Source organism: Schistocerca piceifrons, chromosome 1, assembly GCF_021461385.2.
Source record: "Schistocerca piceifrons isolate TAMUIC-IGC-003096 chromosome 1, iqSchPice1.1, whole genome shotgun sequence".
NCBI lineage: Eukaryota > Metazoa > Arthropoda > Insecta > Orthoptera > Acrididae > Schistocerca > Schistocerca piceifrons.
Genome location: NC_060138.1, coordinates 299,415,479 through 299,441,341, shown reverse-complemented (window position 1 = coordinate 299,441,341; position 25,863 = coordinate 299,415,479). Strand labels below are relative to the sequence as shown.

Below are 25,863 nucleotides of genomic sequence, written 5' to 3'. Positions count from 1 at the left end.
ATCACAGGTCAACCTGTGGAACCGCATCTGAGATCTGGTCTTATATCCGAAGGAAACTTGCGATTATACATCGCACAAGCCTAAATTGTTTTGACGTAATGAAATGAAGCGGCAGCAAAAGTCCCAATGGCCACGGTTCAAAAACACCGCAACAATTCGGGTGATCGGACAGACGGCTACTACGTTATTCACAATCAATCAGCCTTTTCAACGATTATTACTCATACATACGATTAGAACATCAAACGATAAGATTTCATAAGAACTATGCAGAATTATTTGGCAACTGGTTAAACGCAATTATCGTAGCATCATAACTAAAAGGAAGACGACGACGAGGAGGAGGAGGGGGAGGAGGAAAAAATGAGGCTGTAACAATGGTTAAGAACGAAGTGCTCCATGCTGTCAAGAGTTCGTTCACGTGACGGAAGAAAGCATAGATACACCGCAAGACCAAATTTGTATTACACTTCTGAATGTTAGTTTTCTGTTGTAATGCACTATGCACTATCATTTGTAAAATTATTATTAACAAATTTTATTTTTTAAAAAAAAGGAATTAAAGTGGGAGAAGAAGTTGAGTGGTTGGAAAGGAGTGAGAAGTAACATGATAATATCAGCAGAAGAGATAGAAAGAGAAAAAACGACAGAAATGATTTAGATCGCCAGTCCATTCCGTTCCTTTTGAGTCGTTTCATGTGCGGACAGCGTTAAGTATATGGCAGCAGTTTTCGGTTTGTTAGATGCTCGAGCTAGTAGGTAAAGGACGAGTAGTTGGTAAAGAAACGTAGTTAATAAGATTTTTCAAACTGGAAATGAACTGTATTGTTCCCAGAGAAAGTGAAGTGTGCCACTGTATGTGCTCTCGTACTCCCGAACTCTTTTTCCAAATTTTTGCTTGTCAGAGTATCCGAGAACGTTGCCGGGTAACATTTACACCAGTTTTGAAGTTAAACAGAGATTGTTCGCTGGACACTGTTTTAAGTTCAGTGGTTCGATCACAAATGTGAAGGCTATCGGGTAGCTACAAGACTCAAATGAAAGGTATAGGAGTTGCGACTACTTAAGTATACTTTGAGAAATTCGCTCTGAGCAAAAGAAATGTTTTTGTTTTCCATGATTGTCCATACATGTTACACCATAATTAGTGGACCTGAATTATTGTTTCAACAACCTATTTCAGCTCTGTGTTTCGCATGTCGAGCTGCAGCAGGCATACTATTTACATCTATGTGATCACATATATTACTAAAGAGCGTTTATTGAATGTTATTTTGAGTAGAATCTGATCTAGAGAAACTTAACCGAAATATGTATGAGAAAATAGAGAAACGCAAGAAGTTGAGTTTTGCCGTAGACGAATACTTATAATATATTTATTATTCGCGTCAACACAGATAAAAATAGTGCGCATTTCGAAGAAAATCTCGACACATCTCGCACATCTAAGCGATTCTATCGACGCTTATCAACAGTATTTACCAAGTACAAGCGAGCAAGATCTGATCAGCGTTCGCCCATTAATGTTTCCTCTACCGAGCGAGGTGTAATTACGTCACATAGCGAAATCGCGTGCCTCAACGGCATAGACCGCGGAAGTGGACGCTCCTACTTCCTCGCGCGACAAGAGGAGAAGGAACATCACAAGTCAATAATAATTTTCAGTCTCTTGCGTTAGATTATGGCACATTTATTAAAGCTCTCTCAAGGGAGAAATATTCATCATATGTTCGATAAAAATCTTAATGCATAACACGTCATTACGACAAGAAGGCCATCGCTTGAATAACAGTCTACGAACAAACTGTTTCCACGTCAGCAAACAATCTCGAATTTTTTACACTTTCATTTATACATTAAACTGACTTTATATGTTTTGTGGTTTTGCACATTAACCGGTGGCCCACGTCATTCTAAGGGATGAACACAGATTAAAGCAACGAGCACAGAAATTATTTTTGCACCGTTAATAGTTTCTTATTCACTAGGTGTACATCGTCAGTTACTTTTTCACGTAAGCACCGATGACGTCTGTGCATTTATTGGGTCCGAATTCTGTCAAATTTGCAAACAAGGGAGTCGGTGAGAAATCTGGTTCAAATGGCTCTGAGCACTATGCGACTTAACTTCTGAGGTCATCAGTCGCCTAGAACTTAGAACTAATTAAACCTAACTAACCTAAGGACATCACACACATCCATGTCCGAGGCAGGATTCGAACCTGCGACCGTAGCGGTCGCCCGGCTCCAGACTGTAGCGCCCAGAACCGCGAGAAATCTGGACTCCCCAATGTACGCGTAGGGTCTTCCCACCTGCATGTTTGCGAAAGCTCCAATGTGTGTTACTGAAACCTAATGGCCAGGAATGCTGCCACAGACAGTTTAATTATTGTGTAATGATACTCGTCCGAGTATCATTACGCAGTAATTAAACTGTCTGTGGAAGCATTCCTGGCCAATAGTTTTCAGTAACCAGACGCAGTTTCTCTAGACTGTATTAGTGGACTTCTGCGTTAACTGCTTCTAATAGAGGCGATAAGTCGACTAGAAATGGTATTTATTTTTTCACAAATCATACTTTGCCAAACGCCTTAAGTTGAAGTCACGAATTTTTTATCTACGATAATATGAGAGCCGCTACAAGTTCCCTCCAGTTAGCAATAAAACTTCCGATAACTACACTCAGCCCGTCTATAAAATAAAGCACTTTTTTTTACATTTTGGCATAGATCAAGACGTTCAGTGGTCTAGATCTACATACATACTCCGCAAGCCACCTTGTGGCGCATGGCGGACCGTACCCTATACCATTACTAGTCGTTTTCTTTTCTGTTCCACACGCTAACAGAGCGAGGAAAAAACTACTGTCTAGATGCCTCCGTGAAAGCCCAAATTTCTCTTATCTTGGTGGTCTTTACGGGAAATGTACATTGGCGGCAGTAGAATCGTTCTGTAGTCAGCTCCATACGCCGGTTCTCTTAATTTTCACTGTAGCATTCTCCGAAAATAACGTCGCCTTCCCTCCACATATCCCCATTTGACTTTCCGAAGCATTTCCTCAACACTTGCACGTTGATCGAACCTAACGGTAACAAAATCTATCAGTTTGCCTCTGAACTGCTTCGATGCCGCCTTTTAATCCGACCTGGTGGGTACGCCAAACACACGAGTACTCAGGAATGGGTCATACTTGTGTTCTACACGCGTTCGCCTTTATAGGTGAACCATACGTTCCTGAAAATCTCCCAATAAACCGCAGTCGATATTTCGCCTTCCCTACTACAATCAGAAACGATAGTTCTATTTTATATCGCTTTGCAACGTTACGCCTAGATAGTTAATCGATATAATTTTGTCAAGCAGTTCACTCCTAATGCTCTATTCGAACATTGCAGCACTGTTTTTATCCTACTCACCTGCATTGACTTTTTTTCTAAATTTGGAAGAAGTTGTCATTCGATGCACCAATTAAAAATTTTGCCCAAGTCATTGCTGAATCCTCCAACAGTCACTCAAGGACGACACATTCCCGTACACCACAGCATCATCAGCAGACAGACACAGATCGTTGCTAGCCCGTCCATCAGACCATTTATGGGAATAGAGAATAACTGATGTCCTATCACACTTTCCTGGGGCGCTCCTGGCGACACCCTTGCCTGTGCTGAACTCTCGCTGTCGAGGACGACGTACTGGGTTCTACTGCTTAAGAAGTCTTCGAGCCACCTACCCCGTACGCTCATACCTTCGTTAACATTCTGCAGTGGGGAACCGTGTCAAACGCTTTTCTGAAATCTAGGGCTATGAAAGCTGTTGATTAAATATATATCGGGTCGATCTTTCTTTCAACCTTTTAAGCGATTTCATCACTGACTTCAGATGGCGTGCCACTATTTTCATCATATGATCTCCTCCCTTTTGAAACTATTACATCTTTTTGACAGATACATTAACATAACATTTTAATCAGTAACAGAAATGAACTGACGATGCAGTTGAGGAAGTGTTTATTTCACGAACCACAGCATAGCTCGGCCTTTTGCGTGATTTACAGTCGACACGATAAATTTGAACGCACGTTTTCAGAACAAAAGCCCCGAAACTAAGGGCTAATATATAACAGTATATCATGTTGAATAGACTTGTATCTTTTCTGTCTAAGTACCGTATTAAACCTACCGACATGTTTGTACTCTTAACAATAATATTAATTAACCTTGAGCGATTCCTTAAACAGCAGCATTTCAATAGTTGTGTTGTTTTCAAACAATGCGTTTGCAAACTGTTGTGTAGTTTATGTTGAACCCGCAAATTCCTAAGAAGAGTATTAACTTTTGTAAGTACAGGAAATCCGTCCTGAAGATACTAGTAGTGAAACATTCACCGAAGATTTTGATCGAATGGCGCTTAATGATAACGGAATGCATAGTTTTGCATCGCAATTAGTGCGCTACTTGATAACACTACGTTTCTCACATTGCTCAGACAGATGACAATTAAGTGACATTGCAACATTTTATCGCTTCGTTCTCAGTTGGATACTTTTGAGATTTCCAAGATTTCCACTGTTTGTGTTCATAAATCAAGAATATATTCAGCTGAAAGCTGTTTTTCACAACACTGTGAGCGTTTCTTATCGGTCTTATATAACGCAGCAACCATAATAAAATTTAACGATCGGGACAGTAATGACTGTGAGTTAGCATAATTTTGAGGTAAATAAGAGACACTGCTGACAAAACTACGAATTTAATGCTTGTGATACGGTGCTTAAAATTCCTCAAGAATCTTTTGTTACAGCCTCATTCATTATTATTATTTCGTTCACTACATATATCACTTTAAGCACTCACAAACGTTAAGAACTCGGTCATATAAATGAAAAAGGTACATCACCTAAATTATTTTTCAAAAAAAACTTATATAAATTGAAACAGTAGAAAATTTATAGTGTTCGGCCGGATAAGGAAATGGAGCGAAGTTTCGTTGAAAGTGAGATTAGATATCTACAGGAGGACGAATGATTATCAAACACAGAAGAAACTCGGGATCATCTGCGAAAAACATGATGGAGCGCTTTTTGGAAACCAAGAAATAAGAGACACACATCCTTGCCGAGATCTACGATGTTTATGATACCAAAAAATGATTGTGCACGGTGGATTTTACATTAACTTCGTTTTTCCAATCTGTATGGGGAGTAAAGTTTTGCAGACAGGTTTTCCTATTCCAACTCCGACGTAAGTTTTGCCTGAATGACAGCAATACTTATCACCGAAATAAACACGTCAAGCGAGTTTTTTCAGCAACAGAAAAGTGAGTTGTTTGGACATGAAGACAATTCATGAATAATGAAATTACGTACGCGGCCAAGCCTACTGCGTCGTGATATACGTATACTAACAAGTAAGTACTGCAACGATGTCGGCAGAAGTTCGTCCGGCGAGTGAGCTTGCACGAGCTGCCAGTGAGCTTACCGTGATGGCCGCGTCACTTTATAATTCAGGAACCTCGAGGTCTCAACTTCAGCCCATACCGCACCTGGTCTCCAAGCATCTCAGGGCCAATGAGCCTTTCCTGCAAAGTAGCTTCGCAAGAGATCCTGGCAGTAAATCAACAAAATGCCCTCGTCGGTCCATCATGATTTGATAGTCTCAGTGCGTTGTCCATTGACATGGAGGCGCCAAAATACACATAGGATTTAAAAAATAAAAAACCAAAAAAATAATTTCGAAGCAGATTTTGCAGACAGAACAGATACTATTATTCTTTAAGAACGAGCACGCATGCATAATGAATCAAAATGATACTGAAGTTACAGTAAATTAATAACAAAGTATGACATGTATTTGATAGAAAAGTGTAAAAAAAAACCGAACGTGTAAAATTACACAGAAATTAATGAAGGTCAACAAACGACAAAAACTTATGCTTGACTAATTGGAGTAAGCCTGCTGGAAAAAGAAGCTCAACATCTTTAGTTCCTCCAGACTCATCTGTTGCTGCTCATAATGACGACGACGTATTACAAATCAGCGAACCTTTCCTGAAGCAGTGGACTTTCCAAAATAACAAGAAAGCAAATAATGTATAATTTACCGAAATGGAGAGGACGTAAACTTCAACTGCGTATTTCCATGCTGGATACAACTGGAAAAACATCTTATTAATTCTATTCGACTCTAGAAGCAGATTTTTTAATCCTTACATGAGAACGTAGATTACGCAAAACACTGGCGTTTGGCGCGTGCCTGTCTTTTCATCCGTTTCTTAATCAGTTTTACTCGTGGAAAGTTCCGTCGTCTGAAATTATAATTTATGCATAGTTACTCCAAATTTTCATAACTCGGAGTCTCTAACACGTGATATCAATTTTAAAAAAAAAAAAAAGGAAGGGACAAGGCCACCGTAGCAATTGGAAACACTGTCAAACAAACCGTCAAAGAGTTTGTAATAACAAAGGCTACAGATGGACTCAACTTTAAACATAAAGTTCTACTCAAAGAGAGGAAAAAATTAATGGCTGCAGAAAGAAACCTGCGGAGAAAAAGGAACAATTATACATAATTGCAGAAGACAGGTGGTGGCTTAATCCATATACGAAAAAGAATGGCGTTCAACCCTGTAATCTGTGCTTACTGTTCCTTGATCGTTCTTAGCCCACTCTGTGACATTTTGTTGTTGGATATAATACGCCACGTCTCTGAGAAGCGAGCAAAAACCCGTACATCAACATCCGCTGCTACGGCGGCGTTTAATTTACCAGGCAGAAGTTTAATAACGAAACGTAATTGCCGAGCCGTGTGCCCAGCAGTAATCGGCTGACTTCAGAGCCCGAATAAAACTGTTAGGCACAGGATTTCATCACCGCAGCCATATGCGTTTCCATTAACAATAGCACTCAGATGGATTTACGTGTTCGCTGTGCATTACTCCAGTAAGTGAAAACATGATATGCGGCTATGGGGAAGCGGAAATAGTATAGGGATAAATCCATCTAGTGGGAACAGATGCAGCGAAAGACAGTCCAGTCATTTCCGTACTTGTCTTTTTTATGGCTCTGTATGTCGACGCCCACAAGAACACTCACCCAATGCATGAACTGCTCTTTTACCGCAACGTTGTGAACAAGACTGTATGGCTATAGTTTCAGTGCAGTTGAGAATATTGGGACGCAGTTTGATGCCAATGAAAGTACGATGAGCAGGAATGGGCTCCGAAGTATAGAGTTTTACGCAAAAGCACATCTCTTACGCGATTCAATCACACGCAGTGCTGGTGCTAGAATCGTGAACTGCAGAGGTTTTGTCTGTGACGTACATCACGGAACTTTGCTACCGAAACTGTTATCGTAAATTTGAAGAACGCCTTCGTAATTTACTATTTTATTTACGAGTAATGCAGTTTCCTTTTCAAACAACAGAGCGCTCTCCGTTCGCAGTATTACTGGCGCACGCCTCGTCTTCGTCGGAGCCAGGAACACCTTTCGCGAAAAAATGGTGCATATGGCTCTGAGCAATATGGGACTTAACATCTGAGGTCATCAGTCCCCTAGAACTTAGAACTACTTAAACCTAACTAACCTAAGGACATCACACACATCCATGCCCGAGGCAGGATTCGAACCTGCGACCGTAGCAGACGCGCGGTTCCCGACTGAAGCGCCTAGAACCGCCGGCCGGCTACATCTTTCACGAATTTGTAACAAATTAACAAAACTAACTAGAAGTAACTCGACGCAAGCAATGTTCGATACATTAGATCGATACAAGTTAAAAATGCAGAACAAATGCGACAGGTTAGAAGTTACGATATAATATTCTTGGTGGCGCCGTGGGGTTGTCCTCTTGGCTTCTGTATTATGGCATATGGTGATGGGAGGCTATGTCCATCCTAAAGCAGATGGGTTAAGTTCTTTGCAGTCCAACTAAAATGGTTTGTGGACGGAGCCAACTAGGCTGGCTTTCCCGTAAAGACAGATGGTTTCCAGCATTTGTTGGTAATAAATTCGCGAAAATAATATCGCCGGAAACAGCATTTTTCAGAGGAAATTTCTGCGTTTCTGTACATGAGGTTGAATGACTGAAAAGGCTCTTTGTTTAAACAATTATTGAAGTTTCTTAAAAGAGAAGGGGTTGGTGGGTGGTCCTCAAGGGTGTAGGTAGGATATTGTGTATCCCCTAGGAGCGGAGGTGGTGTTTAATAACGGCGGCCCACGGCTAGTACTTCATTTTTATTTGGTTATTATTAAATTTAGCGTGTATTTGCATCAATATAACTTATAGATAACTGTTCTCCACACATTGCTATTACTTAAAAGCCAGAGACAAGCATATTCCTTACAAGTTACAACACAAAAATGGCTTCCAACATTGACAATGCACCGCTGAAGACGATCGAGGAAGCTCCTCGTTACGTTCTTAATCGTTTCTTGAAGAATAACCTCTGTCTCTTTCCGGATTGCGGTTTTCAGCTCATCCGTATTGTGGGTCGTGTGAAAAAATTTTGTTCTTGAAATTGCAATACAAGAAAAAAAAATCAGGGACTGAAAGAGCAGGTGACCTCCCCGGCCATGGGATATCATCTAATCGTGAGAGTAATCGATACGGAAAGTGGCACCTCAGTATAACCATTGAATTATGGGTCTTACGAGCTGCAGTCCCTTCTTGTTAGAACCATATCGCGCTTAGACGGCAACGTCTCTCTACGGCTGTGGAATGAACAAATTGTTAATCATGGCCAAATACCACTCGGAATTAACACTCCCTGGCTCCCCGCTATTTGTTTCAAAAAATATGGCCCAACGATTCCAGTGGACTGTCTAATGGCACACGAGATGCGACCTTTGAGCTATCCTCTCGGTTTTTTCATGGATGAGTTGCGGGTTTGAATCCTAGTAATATTGGAAGTTGTATTTATTGACAAACCCATTGAGACAAGTTTGCCTCATCATACAACAAATGATTTGTCAGAAATGTGTCATTCTGATTAGTTTCGCCAAGTAATTCCGTGGAAGAAATTTGGCCTACTTACTTCACCTACCGGCCATACTTGCTGAGTCACTTGCAGCTTACCGCGTACGCATGGAACCTTAAATCACGTTCCACAATCGTCTGCAAAGACGTGTGTGGTATTTGTAATGTTATGGAATGGCGCAGACGGAATGGTGAGGGCTTCAAATGGTTTTAAATGGCTCTGGGCACTAAGGGACTTAGCATCTGTGGCCATCAGTCGCCTAGAACTTAGAACTACTTAAACCTAACTAACCTAAGGACATCACACACATCCATGCCCGAGGCAGGATTCGAACCTGTGACCGTAGCGGTCGTGCGGTTCCGGACTGAAGGGCCTAGAGCCGCTCGGCCACCGCGGCAGGCTTTGATGGCTTCATTGCAGACTTGCACGATCTCGTCGGATATTTTTCGGCGTTCGAACTACCATTTCCGGACTCTTTATGTATCACATTGGTTACACAACGCGTCTCGAGCAATTGCTTTCTGCACCTGGACGTTGTTCTCTGTGGAACATGGAAATGGCAGTTCTTCCATGGCGCACTGCGCTTGGGAGAGCCACAAAGCTCTGCACAATATATAACTACTACATCGCCTCAATTCACACTTGGACTGGCCAGCGTGTCATTGTAAAGTCAAAGACATACTGTGAGAGTCCGATTAGTTGTGGTAGACGGCGAGAGCAAATATACGTCTTAGCACGACGGCCAATCGAAAAAGCGGGCCATCCTGTACTTCCGAAGTCGGAAATTGACGATCTTTAGTGGTCAATAAACTAGTTTTTCCAGTGCGGAGAGCCTACAAGCCCGCCAAAGTGTTCTTCCACGTGTGGGCATGGAATGTCTTACCAGTTTTCCGGTTATGCATGTAGTCGGTCTGCAGAGACATCATATCAGACCGAGCCATTAACTATCTGGACGTGAAGTTTAATACATGGAACAAACTTGGCGAGGTCTAACTGGAGTTAATAAATTACTTTTGTGTCATTGGAAACTCGGAGTGTAGAGTTTGTGTGTGGTCTTTTTCCCTATTGGTTTCGAATTGTTGTCCTGTTACGTCTTTGTGGAGATTATCGGCGCACGTTGCTAGGAACTAACTGAAACGCGTGTACTGACTTTTAGGGGTGTACTTTCTCCTGCCCAGCACTCGAAACTCGGAATCTTTCTGAATGCTGCTAGATAGATAGGGTATGAATTGTTGGTTTTGAAGCAGTGACAAAATGAACAATGTCTCAAAGATGGTTCAAATGGCTCTGAGCACTATGGGAATTAACTTCTGAGGTCACCAGTCCCCTAGAACTTAGAACTACTTAAATCTAACTAACCTAAGGACATCACACACATCCATGCCCGAGGTAGGATTCGAACCTGCAACCGTAGCGGTCGCGCGGTTCCAGACTGCAGCGCCTAGAACCGCTCGGGCACTTCGGCCGTATAATGTCTCAAAGATCCAAGCGAGTAAAGCGTACTTTGTAACTTTTTGGAAGTTTCTCCGGGTGCCCAAGGGACATTTTCTAGTTAGTGTTCGAGGCAATGTGTAGCGTAATTTGTCTCGCACGACAAGAGCGCGTGGTGTACGGCCGCAGCAGCATGCGAGAAGTTGCTCGAAACCATGAAACCTCCCAAGACGAGAAAAAGGAATGTTTCCAAATTAAAAGTAATTTTTGGTGTCCTCAGAAAATAGAACGCTATTTAAACTGCTGTCATAAGCCAACAAACTGAGTGATCCACCAACAGAATTTCCGAAAAGGCGCTATTTCATTACTCTTTACCCATGAAGCCATCAGCGGATACGTATGAAAAAATATACGACAACCAGTTCGTAATGGCACCCTTTCAAACATCTGCCCATAATTAGATATCGAAAAACAGAAAGAAAAATTCAAGCAGTGCTACCCAAAGATTAGTTTGGATCAAAACAGGAAAAGGAATCAGAGACGCAATCCTCAAATTGCACTTAGTAATTGAAAGACGGAAAAAGAACCGGACATCATCCTAATATTTGCAAACCTAGATAAAGATTTCACCACAGCATAGATTTTAAGTCAAAGTCTTGTTAATAAACAAAAACTGAATTATGCCAAAATGTGTTAAAGAAAGTATTGCGAAACGCATTCAACGAAATCGAAAGTAAAATTGTGCTCACCGATCAGACGAAAAATTCAAAGCAGTTTTCTCTTACGTAAAGAGAGTAAACGGATAAAGTCCTCTGGTCAGTCGTTCGTTAACCACAGTAGCACTGAAAAGGGTGACAGAACGCCGAAGCACTGATACAAGGTACGATGTCATCGTGGAATAGATTGTTAATTGGACCTGATCCGATAAATTTACATGACAATATAAATGCCATTCGAAAAAACTTCTAGTCTAGTACCAGTTTATCGTAGATTGTTGGGACTATAAAGGGCTCCATGTGATTGGAAAATGACGCATGTCATTTCCATTTTCAAGAAACTCTGTTGGACAGAGGAACAAAACTGCCATTGACGTCAGTTCGTTGTAAAATTGTGGATACGTTTCGAGGTCGCGTATTATAACCGTTTCGATGGTAGAAAATTATCTTTGTAGAATTCAACATGATTTCAGTATACAGTGATCTTGTCGAACAAAGATTGCTCTGATCGCCCGTGAAATCCAGAAGGCATTAAATAGCAGCGTCCACAGAACGATGCTGTGTTCCTTCAGACATGGAAGAATTTCGATAGAGTTCCTAGCTAAAGACTTCCTAATAGATACAACAATGCATCTCGTTATTATCGTGAAGAAATCATCAGACGTGAAAGAGTAATATTAGGCGTACCCCAAAGGATGGGTCATAGGGCTAACCCAAACGCATACTCACGGAATGTGTTAAGGAAAGGCAAATGATTAAATTCAAATATGATGCTCATAAATTCCTCCTTCGACTTCAGTGTACTTTAGAATTCTCTTGATAACACCACACGTAGATCTCTGGCGTCGTCTTATATGGGCGGCATTATTCATAATCTCAATGATACATTCGTCTCGTATGTTTACTTTTCCCTTCTAGAGCTCGCATTTCAACCGCCGACATAGGTGAACATCCGTGCAGGTACAGGTGTGCGATTTTAAACATGAAGTATTGCGACTTCTATGTTTCATGTGTGTGCATGAACAATAGTATATTGAACAACTGTATCAAGTATTTTTTTATTTATTGAAGTGAAGTGAAGCGCCGGTGTTCTCGGAGTCCGCTGCCTGCAACTACAACTGAAATGTAAGCGAAGTCCGATAGCCAAGAAAATTTCAAATAAGAACAGAACATTTCTAATAATGCAATCGTATTATATCCTACAAAAATGTATCTTCATATGCATATTCAATAGCATTTTGTTTTTTATTTATTTTTTACTACAACACAATTAGCGACCATGACAGGACTTCAGGGCACCGGTTGTGAGTAGTGTCTGTTAACTATTGTTATAGTAAGAAATTTCTATGACAGCGTTATTATTCATTGAAACTAATTGTCTGTATTTTCTGTTTGCATGAATCACGATGGGGAGCAAGTATTGCAAGAAGGCAAAAATTGAGGAGACATTTTGGAAAGGAGTAAGAACTGAGTGCAGGTTACGTAAAAATTTTCAGTCGTAAACTGTTTAGTTCGGCGCAGGAAAGGTAGGACGGCTAAGCAAGTTGCTTGCATGGTTCCACTTGGTAGCGTCTGTTTTGAAGCAGATAGAAACCTTTTCCTCATTATTTCCCAACTTTCGCCGTGTGTTTATCTTTCGTCTTTTGTCTGTGTTGTTTATGTGTGATTTGATATTTGTTCATTTGTGTGTCTGTGTATATGTGTGTGACGCAGGTGAGGTGAGGTGGGGGGGAGGGGGAGGGGGAGGGGGAGGGGAGGGGGGGAAGAGGGAGGGGGAGGAGAGAGAGAGAGAGAGAGATTAATTTATTATTTAGTCTAGTTATGTTTTTCTTCTCTGTTATTGTTTTAGTGGCTAACATGACCACTGAGTTATTACTTGTATTGAGTTGGCCATTATTTTCTTTTTCATTGCAAGTGCTCTTTGTATATTAAACCTTACCTGTAGTGTCAGGAGTTTTTTATTGTAATTGCTCACTCTAATAATTTTCATATCCTGTTCCGTATTGGATGGTTCTTGCCCACGTTTTGTCAGATGTTCGGCACAGGTAGAATGGCTATTTTCTTTCTTAAAGCTTCTTATATTCTCTTCAACCTAGTTTTGAAATACCTCAACCTGGTTTTGAAATTCCTATCTGTCATACCGAGATACACCATTCACATTCTTGATATTCCGACTGGTATATACCTGCTTTTTGGTAATTCTGTAGTTTGTCTATTGTTGTTTGTAATTGTGAGTGGCATGTGTTTCTTGTTCTGTAAGTAAAGTGTAATCCTTTTCCATTTTTTTTAGCATCTTTGTTATTCAGTGAGTTGATTTGTGTTTGAATTTCTGTTTGTCGTGTCATGAGTGTCACTGTTTCGTGTTTCTGTGTACTGTAATGTCTATATTGTTTGTGTAATTCTGTTGTGTTTGTGTTCTCAGCTTGTTTTCATTTTTCTTTGGTTGTGTTTTGAGTTTATGGTTGAGCCTTTGTAGTATAAGGGTGCATTTGCTTTTTGAAGATTATCTTTCAACAACTGAAAAATATCTTCTACTTCACCCACACACTATTCATTTGCACATTCTGATGAAATATGACTCTTAGGCACAATGTTTCGTATTTTAGTTGAGCACGAGGTAATGCTCTTGAATCTGGTACTGCACTCAGCAGTTAGGCAATTATCTGCCATAGTCTCTTCAAACAGAAGTAACTTTTCTATAACAAAACCCATACACAAATACCATATCAGCATGCCCAGAATTTGCAAACGACTGCGGCATGCTTACGCGACACAGAATTGGTCTACGAATCACAATAACAGTTGACAAATCCAGTTACGTAAAGTCAAGCACAACTTCACAACCTGAACTTCAAAATGAAAATGACAATCTACGAATAAACCGATAGCAACTGGAGCACAAACTCGTGAAACGGAAAGTTATCTTTGTAACAAATAAAACATTGAACATGTTACATGGGATGTTTCATTCAATTGTGCCTGTGCTAACGTCTCCTAAAATATTTACTATTCTTTCTGGGAACTATAAACGCCAGAAAATATTACGAATACTCAGAGGACTGGCGGTGGATGCAGGGAACGGCAGTTAGTTCCGAGTCTGAGTTACCGGAAACAGTGACAGTTATAAAACACTTGGGAGTATGCGTTAGCAGCAGCATAAAGCGAACCGAAAACATGAAAATAATTTTAGATCAACCGGATGCGTGACTGTAGTCAATTAAAATAATACTAGGAGAATGTACTCACAAAAGAGTTAACTTATAGAATCTTCGATCGACCGATTCTTGAGTATCTCTTGCAGTTTTGAACTCTCATCAAGCAAAATTATACGAAGAGGAGAAGGAGAAGTTCCCAAGAAAAGCATGACGTTCCATCTCAATTCGTTTAATAATCGCGATGGCTTCAAGGAGATGTTCGCCCAACTCCAGGGGCAGAGCTACATAAGAGGTGTAGAATGAGTAGAGGTAACAATATAAGCGTTGCAGATGTCATTCCGCATCCGGCCGAAAGCAAGGAAGGCCTATAAGACCTGTCGAATGGAATGGACAACACACTTTGAACATAATATTGGTTAAAATAAGAAGAAAGTTGGTGATGAGTACGCGAAAGGTGCAAATCGACCTCCTCAACTTCGAAATGACTGAGTAAAAAGTGAAAGAATTTTCCTATCTAGAAAGTATGACTACAGTAAATCAGCACAGTAAGGTAAACAGCATAACACAAAGGGGATACAGCTTAATTTTTAAAAAAAGTGCACCACTGGTTGAAAACAGCGATATGGGATTGATAAATGAGTTCTTGAAAGCGTCGTCCGAAGCACAACATTGTGTGGAATAGAAACAATAGCCCTTGGAAATATGCAGAATAAACTGGAAGCATATGAATGTTGTGTTATCGGAAACATTAAAAATTATGTAGACAGGTAAGGTATTGACATAAAGAGGTACTAAAAAGAATAGACGAGGAAAGGAGAAACGTCAGGCTAGTGGAATATCCGCTGCGGCATCATGAATAGTTATTTGACACTGTAGGAAAGGCAGACGGGAAAAATTGTCGGGGCAGACAGAGACTAAAATATGCTGAAGAGATTACAGCTGATGTTGCGCGTAGCAGGTATGTACAGATTAAAAAATAAGTATGCGAGAGGAAAGAATATAATACGTTTCACAACAGTTAAAGGCTGACGACCTAAGGGAAAAAAAAGAGGCGCAAGACCTGTTAAAACATTGTATCAACATTATAGGCAGATAAGGATATAAATACGAGTCCTTAGAAAGAACCCCTTTCAAACCTTGAAATACTTACTGAAATTTCCCAATATTGTTTCAAAATAATATTCGTTGTAAATCATCCAAAATGCCATATGTGAATGTGCGTTCTCCACTGTATGGTACGTCGACAAGAGCAGTAATAGCGTTACAGAATTGTAGAACACGAACAAACAAAGCTCAATAGCGCTCCCGCACTCACGACTCAATGTGGAATATCAGACATGTTTGCGAAGTAGATATTTACCTTCCCGAGATAGATATTTGCTACATATTCGGAAATTACTGTTCAGCAAACACTTGATAACACACAGCGATGGCAAAATTATTATCACATCCATCGGAAGCACAAGTGCCAGCTGCAACGAAAAGGTCCGTTTTCGCTGAGCACATCAAGCAGATACACGACACCCGGGCCTCGCCGTAATTGTGCTGCAATCGTAGAAGAAGACCTCTCTTGCAACTGAAAACCTTCGATATTCCAGTAACAGGCAATTTATGCAGTCGTCGCCTCGTCCGTCCGTCCTTTCTTCCTCCACCCCAACCCCCACCCTCCCCACCCCTCATGGCCACCATGCATTCTGTGACAAACAAGCCGTTCCCCAGAGTAGCGTAGCATTCCCGGAAATGGAAAGTGTTTTTGCACTTTGCAGTTCTGACAGCACATCATGCACGCTGAATTCTCGAAGATGGATAGCATTCCTTAATGTTTGCTGCTGCGCATGAGGACGCGATTCACCTCTTTCTCCTTCCACATTGATATGAAACCCAAGCCACATTACATTTGAAAGTTTCATTTCTTCGTAACGGAATGGTGACAACGTTACAAGTGGTGAAGATGAAGGGGGTGGTATGGTGTTCGTTGCATACGACAGATAACAAAATACAACTCTTCTTGTACATTCTTATGACAAATATATCACATAAACATTTCAAAATGCTGTCACCGGTTTCGACGAGCCACGGCTTACTGACTGTACGCATGTCACACTTTTTTACGCAAGGAACGTTTCTTAGGATCACCGACACCACTTCAAATTAAATGAAATTAAACCGTGGACTGTAATTTCGCAATAACACTGAACAGGTTTTCAATATGTTTTCGGGCGAAGATTTAGGAAGGTAAAGATCAATTTCGTATCCCATCGTTGCCCACACAAGCTAATGTTCCGTCTGTAACGATCCCGAAGTCAACGGAACGTAAATTTCCGATGTTACAGACAAAGCATTGGATAACACACCTCGTGAGTGTGAGTAGTGTTGCATAGATGCGAAATTTGCCTTTGTCAGCAGAGAGTAGTTCATGAATACTTTATATCAACACCGATATTCCACAAGCAACCTCACAGCGTGAACTTCAGGTATTACTCACACTTTTCCCTAAGTAGGATAGTAGGGTTCATCCTAAAACGTTCCATTCTTGTCAGTGATAAGATAAGGGATGTATCATGTCACACATCCGGTGTCAGGTTACCCATTTAGGTTTCTTGTTTCCCTCTCCCTCGAGCAACCACCGGAATTGCACAAGGTGACCCAAAGAATAACCCAGGCACTCCCCTCCTCCCCCTCTCTGGACCAATGAAGATTATGCGCTCCCTCCACAGATTCATCTTCTATAACTGGGACTCTTGTGTGGGAGTGGTCACTCAAGAGCTGCACAGCATACGGTGAGGATTTGTCCATTTGCTAATAACAAATTACGTCACTTGAGTTCTACATGTTAATATCAATATTACTTGACACCAGCAGAGACCACAACCAGACAGATATGTTTTCCTATTTTTCGTAGCTTCCCCAGTTTTACATGTCTTTCACCCATTTTCCTATTTTATAATTGGAAGCACTCAGGAGAGTTGTGACTATTTGTTTATAACAAATTACGTCACTCCAGGTCATTTTGTCTATCAGAGACCACAGACTGATAACGTAATTACTCTCAATTTTACGTAGTTTCCTCTATTTAATGCGCTTTTGGATTTCCCTCAATTTTTTAAGTATTTTGTCCAATTACGCAAGACTGCCCCAGATGTTGCGTCGATGTCATGAAGCTCTCGGGCGACCACAGTGCAGAATTAGAAATCACTGACGCTCAGGCACATCTTCCCTACTCCATCTTTTATAACTGGGAAACACTGGAACTGGGCACCATAGCGATAGACCGAGTCGGTTTGTTAACAACAAATTACGTCACTAAAAGTCTATCTGTTAATAACAGCTTAATATTTCGAAGTACCAGCAGAGGCCTCACCCAGAAATACATGCAATTAATCTCAGTTTTACGTATTTTTTCCGTATTTTCCGCAATTTTACGCATTGTACCCTACTACGCGAGTTATGGGTGTTAAGATCGCGCCTGTCATGTCACGACGTCGCGTCATGACGTCGCACCACGAAGCCACATCGCGTCGCGTCGACGTCATGATGTTGTCAGCTTAAGTCCCAATGTATATACCTGCTAAGCCACCACTCCATTGACATTGTGCGACATCATTGTGTTAGAAACGAACACATTGGTAGAAATAGTAACGTTACAGAAAATTCTATCAACAGTACCAATTTCTAACGAAAGATATTATATAAATAATACCACACTAAATTACTAGAATATGTGACGTCATAGTAATTGTGATGCTTCGGCCCAGAGGTACTGTATTTGTAGCACATCGCTACACAACACACCTCTAGAGAGAGTCGTCCAGTATCGACATTTCTGTATCAGTTCTGGCTGAGAGATCTCCCGCCCGCGATAGTAAGGGCAAACATGTCCCAAGACGTGGTGCAAATATCAAAGACTGATGAAAATACACACCGCCCCCCCCCCCCTGTATTCTACAGATGAAGCTCATACGGTACGGAACTCCTCGGATGATCGTGACCACCACGTTGTGGACGGGTGTCTAACACCACGCCAGACCACGTCACCAGGAGTGATAGAAAAGTTTACACAATGTATATAAAATCATGTCCGTCCTAGTGGGTGGCATAAATAACGCTCAGCCATTCAGAGAGAGAGAGTGTATCCCGCTACAGCAAAACCTGTCTTAATGACGCCACTGCGTATAAAAGCTCCAAACAGTTTAAGCGCCAAACACTCCCCCTCCATGCCTGTCTATCGTTTCCTCTCACTGGACTATCACCTAGACACACCAGTTGTAAATCGCAGACACCTACACGCTCACACAGATACAAAACGAGGGTTACTACACTTTCAACTACATATTTTCAAGCACTTTTTAAGGTCTTCCAACTACCCACCCCCATATACGCAGGTCATGGCAAATAGAAGTCTGTTTTGGATTTTTAATGTTTGATAGAGAATCTGAAACCAAATAAAATTAGAATTATATATTAATATCTTCAGCTGCTGACGGACGTTGACATATGTCGACGGGGACAGGTGAAAATGTGTGCGTGAAAATGTGTGCCCCGATCGGGACTCGAACCCGGGATCTCCTGCTTACATGGCAGATGCTCTATCCATCTGAGCCACCGAGGGCATAGAGGATAGTGCGACTGCACGGACTATCTCACGCACGCCTCCCGCGAGACCCATATTCTCACCTCATTACTCGTGGAAGACATTCTCACCAAGTCCCGTAAGAGTTCGGGTAATATGTGTGCATCCGCACAGGAGGAGGTCATGGCCGGTATTGCCAGAACTATATACCTATATGGATATGGTGTCTGTTCTTTCGGACATGCCTGGCGTACAGCATAACAGCTGTAGCGTAGCGCTGCACTCGAACGTGATGCTACATTATGCGGCGCGGGAGATAGAGTGGTACTCGCGAGTGGCAGTCGCTATCCCTCCCACGAGCACCTCGCCCATAAAACAGCTCAACTGGGCTAGGAGTTTACAACGGGATTGAAAGTACAACCAAATTTAGAATGAGACACCGGAAGATCACGTGACTGGAAGTGCAGTCATCTACGATTTCTAGAGTATAACAGACGGCTTGATAGCTACTACCGATCAGTCTTCTGTGATAGTTTAAACTGACAACATGGATTCCTTAAAAGTGTTAAACATCCCCACGTCTATTACAGGAGAACTTGGACAATTTTGCTACTGACATTGACAACACAAATTGCAGCGAAAATGGTGTAACAGTTGTGTTACTAAATGTGACACTTCTGTCAATCAATGTAACTGGGTTTTCTCTTTTGATGCTGTCAATTGTCAGGATGAGCATTCTAAAGCATTCTGTCAGGGTGAAAATATTAAATAAATTAACTTTTCTCTCTTAACCACATGTGGGCAGGGTGGGTTCTTCCTTGGCTCGGGTATGAGGTCGAATGAAACATCATTTTTACATAAGATAACTTTTATTGAAGATTTGTACAACTGTATCTTACGGAATGTTCTGGTTCGGAGAGCGGCAGCTGTGTCGTTTGTGAAGTCTTCTGCTGCGGCAGCGGCGGCGGCGTCTGATTACGCGTAGCGGTGTGTATTTCGTGTCGCCGTCTCGCCCAGTTGACTGGAGACGCGCAGCGCGAAGTGGCCCGTTTAAGTATTGCGAGCGAAGTCGTGCATCGGATGGTGATACCTTGGATGTGGCGTCCCAGTGTTTCTCTTCTCTAAGCGGCCACGTGTGTTGTGCGTCGACCAGCAGAGCGGCGCGGCGGGGCAAGGCCAGTGTCCCGAACTCGAACCACGGACTCCCGTTTGCCAGTCTTCGGCTGTCAGGTCTTCATCCCAGCTCACAGGTGACTGCTGAGGTGAGGCCGTCTCCTTCCCGTCCTCACGAGTCACCCGGGTACGTAAAAATCAGACTTCAAATACCTTTTAACTTCTGTCTTCTGGCGCCGCGGCTGCTGCTTGCTATTCCATTACAGCGGCGGACTTGGTGCGTCTGTGCATGATGCAGTCTCTTCTTGCATGACGGTCTTCAGCACCGAAACTGACTGAAAACTACTGCTACTCTTCTTTTCTTCCTTCGTCTCTCGTCTTCGTCTCCGTCCCCGTCTCCGTCTTCGTCTGTCTGGCCCACTGCATCTCGCGTGTTTATTCACTTCATTGCCTCTTCTGTCATGTTGAGAAGCTCCTCGAAGAATCTTCTTAACGTCGGTCATTGGCTCTTGGAATGTAGGCGAGGGCCTTTGATCACATGTGACGACTGAGAAACACGTGAGCCGGTCATTGCCTCTTCTGTCACGTTGAAAAGCTTCTCGAACAGTCTTCTCAACGTCGGTCATTGGCTCTTGGGATGTAGGCGAGGGCCTTTGCTAACATGCGACAACTGAAAAACACGTGAGCCGGTCGGGCGATGCCCTGACGGCTGAATCGACAGCGCCCGCTTATGTGGAACTTGCTGACTTCACGGTCATTGTCTCTTCTGTTCTGCTGTTCTGCCCGCTGTTTGCGAGCATGTAACTCTCTAAACTAAACCAAGTTTTTCATTTATATTCTAATTTCTAGTTCACTTTGATTTCACTAATTTATTTACCTAAGTACCACTCAACATTCCTCCACCCTTCGGAGAAACTCGCCCTCGAATTTACCACTCAACATTCCTCCACTCTTCACACGGAAAAAGCACAAGCAATGAAAACTCTCGACTTAGAAGATTACACACGCTTCACATTAAGTATGTGGAAAATACTTTATCACTTTACAAAAGCACTGTACGGTCATGAATCACGTAGTTCTAACATAAATGGTTGTAATAAGTGTAACAAATCTTGATGACAATGAATAAACAAAAAATAGGTTTTGCACTTAGAAAATTACATAGCAACAGCTGTTTAATCTACCCTATACTAATGCAAGAATATCTATTCTACAGTATTGTTTATTTTAACAAGAGACTGTTTAATAAAGAATGAAGTACAATAAACAAAATTAATACACTAATGCTCAAAAGTAACTACTGAAGTACACCAGTTAAGAGTGTGGTATCCGGTTAACAGGGATTTGATGAAGTGGTATATTATTATTTGGCTTATTTTTTCGTCTTAAATAAAAGAAAACTGTACAAAGCAGAAACACCAACACAAAGGATCCAGATATACCCGTTCCTAGCATTATAATTTTAGTTTTGCGTTCACCTTTTAATTTTAAGACATGTTGCATCATAACATTGGCATCAATTTTGCCTTGCTGTGAGTTTATGACTTCAGAAGGGAACTGTCAAGGGAGTCATTGAGGTAGGATAGGTTATGTGTAGGAAGTGCTTGCATGGCGTTTTCTGAAAAAATCAAACATGGTTATAGACCTACGAACCTAGTAAAAACAAAAATAAAGAAAAGAGGAAATACATTGTTAACTACAAGATCTACATCAATCTATGTTCAACCTTTTTTTCTTAAAAAATAAACCATTATAATTTATTAATTATTTGCATATGTATACTACAGTCTACTAAGATTCAACTAGTAGGACATTCGCACTCTTGGTCGAAGACTGTATGGTGGCATGTCTGTATGCTGTGCCGGCGTGGCCACTCTTCTTCCTCTTTGGGAACTTCCTCCACCCTTCGGAAAAGCAGATACTATTGTTGAAGGAATTACATCTGGAGCGCCCTGAAAAGGTTTTAAACGACTTGCATGAACAATAGTAGTTCGGGTGGACAGTTGCAATTTAACGTTGACTGGTGACGTGATCTCAATAATTTGATAAGGACCTCTGTGGTTTGTTACAAATTTCTTCGCTTTTCCTTTCGCAATATATGGAGTTGAAAGCATCACCCACTGACCGATTTTGTAATTTGGATATTTAGCTTGGGCATTACCTAATCGTTCCTGTCGTTCCAAAGCCTTTGTATTAGATTTTTGAACCTTTTTCCATACATCCTTCATCATTCGACTGAAATCTCTTACTGTTTCTCCGACTTTTCCGTTTTTCTGCCTGATTACATCAAAAGGGGACGGCATTTTTCTCCCATAGACCACTTCATAAGGTGACATGACAGCTGCTTCATGCGTTTTGGCGTTGTATACCGACACGATTATTGGTAAATACGTATCCCAATTAGAATGTTGTTCGTTAATATAATAACTAAGCATCTTGCCAACTGTCCGATGAACTCTCTTTGTGCGCCCGTTGCACTGAGGGTGTAACGGAGTTGTGCGTAATTTGCGTATTTTTAATAATTGGCATAGCTGTTTCATTAATTCAGACATAAAATTAGATCCCTGATCTGTGATAATAGCTTCAGGTACGCCAAATTTAAGTATCCAGTTGTTAACTAAAGCTTGGGCAACTGTATTTGCTTGCTGATCTGGGAGACTCACCATAGCTAGATAGCGTGAAAAGTGATCTATAATTGGAAGAACATACTTATTACCAGCAGGTGTTTTATGAAATGGCCCGTAGAGATCCACTCTGCAGATTTGAAATGGACATGAAGCCTCGGGGAGCCTCTGTACGGGTATTTTTGAACGAGAAAGTTCAGCTCGTTGTGCGCACGCAGTGCAATTACGAACGTACTGCGCAACATCCTGCTTTCTGGTTTGCCACCAAAATCGCTCTGCTACTCGTCTTTCGGTTGTCCGCTGTCCACCGTGTCCTGCAAGGATATGATCGTGGGCCTCTGCCATTATTTCTTGTCTAAAGTGTTGGGGAACAACAATTCGCGGTCCAAGTTTTGTTTTACGGCATAATACACCATCTTCAAAGCAAAATTGTTTTTGAGTTGCTTATTTTTTACATTCTGTATCCTCATCTTGTGTCTTTCTCCAGTCCTCAGTATCTCGGCCTGTTGCTTCCAAAAGTGCTATTTTCCGACTTAGGCAATCTGCATTCGTGTGTTTTTTGCCTGGTTTATGGATAACTTCGAAATCCATTTCGGAAAGACATAGGGCCCAACGGGTAAGACGACTAGATGGATCCTTTAATCCAAGCAACCATTTTAAAGCTGCGTGGTCTGTAATAACCTTGAATTTCCTACCATACAAGTAGCATTTAAAGTATTTGATACCATAAATAACACTTAACAATTCTTTCTCCGTTGTGGAATAATTTCTTTCTGCCGTTGTTAGTTGTCTCGAAGCGTAGGCTATGGGGTGTTCCGCGCCATTAATATTCTAGCTCAAAACAACTCCTACTGAATGACCACTTGCGTCACAGGATAAAATAAATTCTTTGTTATAATCTGGGTAGGCTAATACTGTACTGTGTGTTAACTTACCTTTAAGGGTTTGAAATGCTGATTCACAATCTTCAAACCAATGAAATTTTGCACCCTTTTTCAATAATTGGGTTAAGGGTCGGGCAATTTCAGCAAAATTTTGAACATATTTTCGGTAATACGATGCGAGACCAATGAAAGTTTGTACCTCCTTAACGCGTTGTGGTGTTGGGAAGTCCTTAACTGCCGAAATTAATCGGGGATCTGTTTTAATTCCTTTTTCACTAATGACATGCCCTAGGTATGTAACCTCTGTCAATGCAAAAGTACATTTTTCCATATTTAATGTTAATTTAGCTTTTCTAAGTCTCTGAAAAACATTACGCAGACGCACAGCCTGTTCATTAATGTCTCTGGAGAAAACAATAATATCGTCTAGATATACACAACATTGCTGAGTTTTGAGTCCTCGCAATACTCCATCGAGTAGTCTTTGAAAAGTTGCTGGTGCATTTTTCAAACCGAAAGGCATTCTTTTAAATTGCCAGTGGCCTCCAGGGGTAGAAAATGCTGTTTTATGCCTATCTTCAGGTGCAACTTCCAATTGATGATATCCGCTACGTAAATCGATTGTTGAAAAGTATTTACTGTTACCCAAACTGTCAATGATATCTGTAATGTTTGGAAGAGGATAAACATCTGAGATAGTTTGTTTGTTAAGGTGTCTGTAGTCACAACAAAATCTATATCGTTTCGTACCGTCGGGAGACTTCTTTGGAATAATTACGATATTTGAATTATAAGGCGAATCAGAATATTCTATAATTCCATCTTTTAGATGCTGTTCTATAAATTCATCCAGTACTGGCTGTAAGTGATGCGGAACTCTATAAGGCTTCCTATAAACTGGGGGGCTATTTCCTGTTGGGATCCTATGCTGTGTGATGTCTGTTGCTGGCAATGGACCTTCTGCATTAAATAAATCTTGGAACTCAACTAAAACTGCTTCTATCGTGTCTCTATCCTTCCCTTTCAAATGCTCAATCTTCTGGCGCAATGCGGTTTTATAGGCGTCTGGTTTCTGACCATCATTAATATCTGACCAAATGAAATCTTCTTCTTCAAAAGTACTGACTGTAGCTACTAATATTCCCTTATGTAACTCTTTGTCCTCCACTCAGAAATTGTCAATATGTACCGGTACTTTTCTTTCTCCCTCAACGTCTTGAACCCGTACAACACTCCTACGTACAAAACAATGTGATACATCTAATTCCTCATTTTCCTCTAAAGGCTCTATCAGACACACTGTATCTGTAGGTACTTCGGGGTCAACGGTCATCCAGAAAAGTTTTCCTGAACCAGATGGTATCTGATCCCGCGAATCAACCTTCAAGGACGTTGCACGCAGTATAGTTGATTTCGCCTTCCGGTTAGGGAAATCTTGCGGCAGAGGGCCCTTTGGAGCGGTGTCACCTAGCTGAAATACTATTCCGCTAAGTTCTACAGTTTGCTGTCTGAGGTCGATTTTAGCGTGATGTTTATTCAAGAAATCCAACCCTAGGATCGCGTCGTACCCGTCAGTTACCTTTGTTACCACTTCTACATCTTCTTGAAATTGTACACCGTGAATATAGAAAATCAATTATGTACATCCTAATGACTTAACTGTACCTCCTCCTACTCCACTCAATCTATACCTTGGAGGGTCATATTTCTTTTCTCCAATACATTCATTACTTACTATTGATACGTTTGCGCCTGTATCTACCAGTATCCTTGCCTCTTTATCCTGTATCGTAGCAGATAATCAGCATTCCGCCTTCACATTCGCCTTAATGGCATGAAATTTTATTGGGAACGCCTGGCGGCGGCTCCGACATTCCCGTTTGAGTTTAACTGATTTCTATTTCCAAAAACTTTCTTAGACCTGCATTCCTTGAATGTGTGACCTATTCTTTGACAATTAGTGCATTGAGGTTGTCTGCAGTTTTTTGCTATATGTCCCTGTCGATCGCACCTAAAACATCGTACTCCTGCTGAAAATATATTTCGCTTCTCCTTGTATCTGGTGGCAACGTCAATTTCTTCAAAAGATGTCGCCACAGATACAGCTTCTGCTAAATTTTTAGGAAACTCTGCCCTGACACGACGGGACGTTTCAGGAGGTATCCCACGTAAAAATGTATCCAGAGCTCTATCTTCTGCCTCTTGTAAAATAACTTTATTTGCTTCATCACTAATCCTATCTACAAAGCTTTCTAACGACTCGTGCCGGCCGCGGTGGTCTAGCGGTTCTAGGCGCGCAGTCCGGAACCGCGCGACTGCTATGGTAGCAGGTTCGAATCCTGCCTCGGGCATGGATGTGTGTGATGTCCTTAGGTTAGTTAGGTTTAAGTAGTTC

The 25,863-nt window shown here is 41.4% G+C and overlaps 1 protein-coding gene and 1 non-coding gene across 2 annotated transcripts in view; both read right to left on the bottom strand.

The window, feature by feature from the left end:
- LOC124780415 (protein furry) overlaps nucleotides 1-25,863 on the bottom strand; it is a 1,170,709-nt gene that overhangs the window by 850,158 nt on the left and 294,688 nt on the right. The gene's annotated exons all lie outside the window — the stretch shown is intronic.
- On the bottom strand, nucleotides 18,813-18,887 carry Trnat-ugu. Its single transcript has one exon. It is a non-coding gene; the product is annotated as a tRNA-Thr (tRNA).